The following is a 6685-nucleotide window of genomic DNA, read 5'->3' as shown; positions in this document are numbered from 1 at the left end:
GTGTCCCAGCCACCAGACTGTGGGGGACACAGCACCCGCACCCCCTCCTCGGGGCAGCCACAGCACGGGGGGACCTGCAGAGCACCCCGCCGGATTGCTGTCATCCCATTCCGGTGGAAAAGGGGGAAATAACTGTTTTCTGAGCAGGAAGGAACAGTGAGCTTAGCACAGAGTAGGAACAGGCCGTACACTATCCCATTCTCTCTCTCACGGTAGTAACCAGCTCCACAAGGCTGCTTTTGGCCAGCATTAGTTAGGGTTTAGCACAAATTATGCTGCCTGAGGCCATATATTTATATATTCCATGGCCGTTATTGATGAAGTGATAGCAGGGAGTCCAGGCTGAGGGCAGTGAGGTGTTTCTGTCTCTGCTGCGATTGCAGCCAAGGAACAAGCAGCAGCTCTTTGGTGCGGGTGCTCTGCAGCTCTCCTGCACTGATACCTGCAGGCCGAGGTTCTCCAGACAGCTTACCTGCCAGTGCATGGGTGGGGGGCTCCAGCCAACGATGAACAACATTTATCAAATACTAGTTTAAATACCTGTTGTCATTTTGTCCTTCAAGCAACACCGGGTGTTCGTGCGCGTTGTGTGACACTGAGAGGACGCCCATCGCAGCCAGGAGTCCTTCCCACGCAGGTGCTCTGAAGAGACGTGCCCCACTGCAGCAGCGAGATACGGCCAGTGACAAACACTAAAGAGCACAAGTCCCATTGATTTTTGCTTTGGCACTGAAATACTGCTCTGTATTATTTCCCAGAGTTTCAGCACACTTCTCCGCTCAGAGGAGGGAAAGCATTACAAATTAGAAAGAATAAATTCTATGAAAATACCTTTTTCTAATTGTTTTAGCCGCACCAGCAATATGAATGGAGCTGAAAATCTGTCGCCTTTGCGAATGGATCCGAAAAGACCACGAAGGAAGCCGGATCTTTTCCCCAGCCTTTGAGGGGGCTGAGAGTCCTCGAGGTCTCCAGGGCTGCTGTCACCTTGTCCCCTCGGCGAGCAGGGTGCTGTGCAGAGGGACCCCACGAGGTGGCAGCCTTACCTACCGAACCAGCCCGTGTCCCCTCCTGCAGCGACTTTTGCGGGGACCTCAGGACAAGGGAAAAACCCGCAGCACTCCTCTGCGAAATATCCCAGGATTTCCAGCTATTTTATACACTGTCAGAAAAAAATAATTTTGTGTACGCAGTTGAGAAAAACAACCTCCAGAGGTGCGGTCTGACAGTTTGCCAGAGTAAGTTGTTATTTCCCAGTGATAAAAGGAGATCTACTGCAGGCTCCAAAGCAAAAAGACTAAAAAGGAGGTCACAGATACGGTACAATCACCAAGTTAGTTGCCTCGAGATCAACTGTGATCTCAAAAAACCCACCAAACACCAGAGACTCCCTCCTCCTCTGCAAAGATCTGAGCAAACACACTGGCCTAGTGTGGTCCACACCACAAAAATGCACAGCGCACATGCACATAAACCTGAACAGGAGTGTTTGCATTCCACGACTGTCTTCACACTGTGCACAAACAGCTGCTGTTGCACTTTCCTGACCAGGAGTTCCCTTCGCCAAGGAGCGGGCTGCTTCCTTCCTTCAGCCCTGACAGGGTATCAGGGCTGACAAATCACTGGTTTTCTCAGCATCTGTATTTATGGAGTATGCTTCCACCCTAATACAAATGCACATGCTTTATGTGGCACATTTTGTCCACTTTTCCCAACAGCACATTGCCAGGACTTTGATTTCAAATGCAAATTCAGCTCAGATCCCTTTTAGGATCTATTGCTACTGACAAAAATCAATGCCACCTGAAATCTGTGAGTGATCTGCAGAACTGGAAAAGTCAGGTATTTTAGCTGCACACTGTTCTTCATCCTCCTTTCCACATGTGTGAACTGACTACCAGCTAGCCACTATCTCTGCATTTATCACTTTGAACAAAACATCTCAGCTTTTCACTACATCTTCAACTGTCTAGTTAAAAATAGACCAGATCCTAGCTTTCAGCCTGCACCTCATCATGCTATTTGTTTTATATTCCAGTATCAGCTTCTCCAGCTCAGAACCTGCCTTGTTTCCTGAATTCTGTTGTTTCAGTTTTACTTTGGCCAGGTATGCATCATCATCTATTACCCTCGACTATCATTTTAAAATAAGGCAGGGTTTGGTGGTAGCAGGCCTATAGCTTATGCCAAGGAGAAGGAAGGAAGGAGCGGATGGGACATTGCTGAATGCAAATTTAGTGATTCCCTAGTGATTCCCTGCAAAAAGGAAACTCCTCCTGCTGTTGGAGAATTGTTTTTCTATGATCACTCTTTGCAGATGAGTTTAACAAAGTACTCACATGATTCAACTTAATTCAGGTAAGGCAGATTGCTTATTAAGTATTACATTATCTTGATCAACTGCAAATTGTGAATACATCTGAAATATGAATCTCAACACTGTTAACAGGGGGTTTTGCATGGAAGTATGCTAATTCTGACAACAGCTCCAGTCAAACCTTGTTAATTATACCCTCAGCAGTAGCACAAACAATTACTGTATCTCCTTCGTTTTCACAGAATATTTAATAAGAGTTGCTGGAATGAGGTATTTTATTAGAATGTGGTTACTTTACAGAATACACTGGGGACCATTTATTAGTATAACTAGGAATCATTATAAAAACAAAACTCACCACTTCTGGTAAATCGAAGCAATGCATTATGCCTTCAGCTTTTGCTTAGTTGTAAAATTTCATAATTTACAATGGAATTCACAGTTAATTATGTAAGCAATAACACAGTGCAGCAGAGAGATAAAATGGCCAGCTGCCATTTTAACACACCTGCATTTCACATTAATGAACCGGCATATCTCAGATTGCTTTACAAACCATACATGTGGGAATCACTTTATCCACACCAGTCATAAGGAGAGGCGTATTTTCCCATTTCTCCATGCTGCGCATAAAAATATTTACCAGACTCTAAACTAAGTTGGTTACATAAAAGCCTGAGCCTCCCGTTGAGAGTTTTTCAAATCACTGAGAAGATCCACAGACTTCATAATCAAAATCCAAGTCAATGAGACTGAAACCCTTGGCTTAGGAGAACTCTGTGTTACAGCGTTTATTAAATAAAGATTCTCAATCTGAAATAAAACTATAGGGAAACTCAAAAAGGCAAAATGATCACTGATGATAACACCACAATTAAACAGCCTTATTTCCAGGGAAGACTTGTAGTCAAGTGGATACAGCAAAAGGCAGGCAAGGACTTCAGTTTCTCCGGTTTCATTTTTACACACAAATGTGTAAGTTATTGTACTTAATGATGACATCCTTTGTCAACTTTATCAAACCTTAGGCTGCAGGGACTATGATATTAAATGTTACTCCTGCTATTCTGGGGAACGTGCAGTTAGACCCTACGCAAACACACAGGTGAGGAAGTTTAGTCCTACCTGCAATAAACCTCCAGGTTTCTCACATCCTGGAAGAACGCTGGTTCAGTACAGGATATAAAAAACAAAAATCACTTAACCATCCTCAGATTCAGCAGTAATGTAGGTCTTCCAAGACCATCTGTCCAAGTCCATTTTCTTAGCCTCTCTTCTGAAATCTAATGTGATCTCAGGCCAAAGTGTGCCTGCAGGCTCATGTAATCACCAATGCATGCCTGCATACATGAGACCGTCCTATGTAACTACAGTACAAAAACCACTGAGCATACTCATTCCTCAGCAATAAATCCACTTTGTGATGGTACTAGGGTCTTTGCAGAACTGTTCCAGCTACTGAACATTCACTCCCTCCCTGCTCCCAGAGACATACGGATGCTGCCAGGAAAGGAACAGAGCAGGGCTTCTGTCTCCAAGGATTGCTAGCTCTGCAGAGAAAATTGAAGCAGTCACTGCTTTGTTCTGCCATCACATTCCTCCGAAGCCATCCCCCTGTAAAAGCAACCCTTGAGCAAATTTTCTTGCCACTGACTGAAGAGCTGAGTTGATTCTGCCACTGTGCACAGAGCAACATCTGCCTGCGAACAGCTGGCCCGCTGAAGCAAAGCTGGGGGCTACTGCCTGCTGCTTACAATGAGAATGTTCCTCAAAAACCTGAAAAATAGCATTTAACTCACTGAAAGAAAATTCAGAAACACTTGGCATGAATGTACTCTATACACAATCAGTACTGGGCATGTGCTTAAAGCGACAAGCACGGTCTTGAAAAATGACACTTTGCTAAATTGACAACTTAATGCTTTCACATGCATAGCAAGGCATAAACAACCCCTGAGCAAACTGATCTAGTTCATGAGTCAGCAGCAGTGTGAGATGGTGATTTAGGCTGAGCAAACATTTTCTCAAACGTTGGGTCAGAGAAGGTTGGTGGAGACTTTTTTTTAATGTATTGCTCTATGTGTCAATTGCTACCCTTCCATAGATTACAAAACTGTGTTAAGAGTTACTAAGGCACACAGTGGGTGTCAACTCCATCTACACTATCAGTCTGCCATTTAAGTAAAATCAATGTTCTTCACTCACATGAAAAGCAAAGCAACTCACCCAGCTATACAGTTTTGGAATAAAAAAATTTCACATAGCTGAAAGCAATAAAACTAAGTCCATTTTAAACTTTAATAAAAAACCAAGAAGGTGTTCTCACAGTTACCATTTACCTGTGTTGTGTAACTCACCAAAATTAAATTTCAGAAAGAAAAACACAATCAAACGCACACCTTATAGATTTCCATATTTTATATATACAAGAATGGAGAACTTTTGACTAGCAAATTCTACGAAGGAACCTTAACAGAACAGTACTGTACTATGGTCTCCCTAGCTCCACAAAGGAGGTGACTGTAGCTTCCCTTAGTGATAGATACATTCAAATAAATTAACATTTAGGATCAAATTGTCTCTCTGTCAAGCCCTACAAAAAGGCAAGAAATTATAGTTCATGTGCCATGAAAACAGGTGATATCTGATAGCATTAATCAGACCATCAAGCTTCAGAAAGACTTTCTTCCCATCTTAAGTGGGCAGTTCTGTAACGTCTTTAGAGCACTGATTCAGCCCCCCTGCCCCCCTCAATTTCTATGACTGCAAAGACAGCTGCAAGTATATTCTTATCCCAGAGGCTGTTTTTCATACTGACAAGACTGAATCAGCTTATTTTATGCAGAGGAAGAGATGTGTTTTTTCCTCATCTATCCTTTCTGAGGTTATTATTTGTCTTACGTTTCCTGTAGGCAAGCAATGTGCATCTTGGACTGTGGATGAGCAGGCTTTCATAGCACCGAACAAACAGCAGCTGGACAATCTGGACAGACAGTAGAAACTGTCCAACAAGGACTTGACAGCTAAAGCAGCTCTCTTTAAAATATACCATAGTCTTTAAACCTGTACTAGATGGGTTCTATCCATCTCCACCCAATTGGAGTTTCTTCACTGATGCGGAATGTAGCAGTTCATTTAGTGAAAGCAGCACCCAAGAGAAAGCTGGTTTGTACTGAAAGAAAATAGTTGAGATTCATGTACTGTGGAAATTCTGAAATTGCACCCAGCAAGCATACCTCCATCTTCTGGAGTCTGCCTATAGCATTTATTTATAGTTTCTGGACAACCCGAAACCCCAAAAGGGACTTGTTATATCATCTTTCTTAGAAAGTTACTTCTCAGCAATTCTGAAGCAGCCAAGGCCATCAGTACCAAGAGTGATTTATTTTTAGTTTTGAATGCTCCAGACCTTTGGCATTTCACCTCACTGAGTTGAATTTTTTAGACTCTGCCTATGTAAGAAAATGTCAGTTATTAAACATTCATGAAGTATTTTGCAACCTTCGGATAGGAAAATTTTAGAATATACACATTCCCAACTGTAAATGAGATGCTATATCCTAATAAACACTTTATAGCATTTGTGAATTGAAATCAGTCAGGGAGTGCCTTGTTTGTGAAGGACATGGCTAATTCCACCACCAGGGTATAAAGATTTAAAATCCCCATATTGCAGGACCAAATTTTGAGTCTATACTTGTTAAAAAACTTTATCAGATAAACCACTGATAAACGCATGCTTTCTAAAAGACTATTTGCACTTGAAAGCAATGTCAAGAACTTGTTATCACATTTGGGAGAGGCTGAGCTATGACTATTTCCTAACAATACAAACGCAGAGAACACAGAGATAATGCTTCTGTTACCAGCCAAGTCACATGCTAAAAACTGGTCAATACTGTCTGGTACTGTTTGGCTGGCACAAAACGCAGCACTGAGGAATTCATTATTCACTGGGCAGACAACCCATCTCTAGCCTCTTTATTTTTGATCCAAAGCGTACCAGCAGTTTATTTTTAAATAGACATTTTAAGGGATTGGAAGAATCTGCACGGAGTCACCAGAAAAACTTTTTATTCTTGTTAAAAACTAGTTTCTAAAGGCATTAGCTTCTAAGTTTGCATCATCGGAAGCCAATGGGAACTGAAGTGATTAGCATCTTGCAGAACTAATCCCATTATAGCTCAATTCTCTAACATCTGCATTTCCTGAAGCACCCACAGAAAAGAATGATACTCAACATCTATTTAACATTTACAACACTGTTCCTTAGATGATGGCACAAGAGATTAGTGGCTCAGACACCAAGAGCGAAGTCCTGGTCAGTGCAGTGAGCACGGTTTGATTCCTACTGCTGTGCTGTATTTT

This window comes from Pterocles gutturalis, unplaced genomic scaffold (genome assembly GCF_000699245.1).
Source record: "Pterocles gutturalis isolate BGI_N339 unplaced genomic scaffold, ASM69924v1 scaffold25040, whole genome shotgun sequence".
NCBI lineage: Eukaryota > Metazoa > Chordata > Aves > Pterocliformes > Pteroclidae > Pterocles > Pterocles gutturalis.
This window is presented reverse-complemented; position numbering follows the sequence as displayed.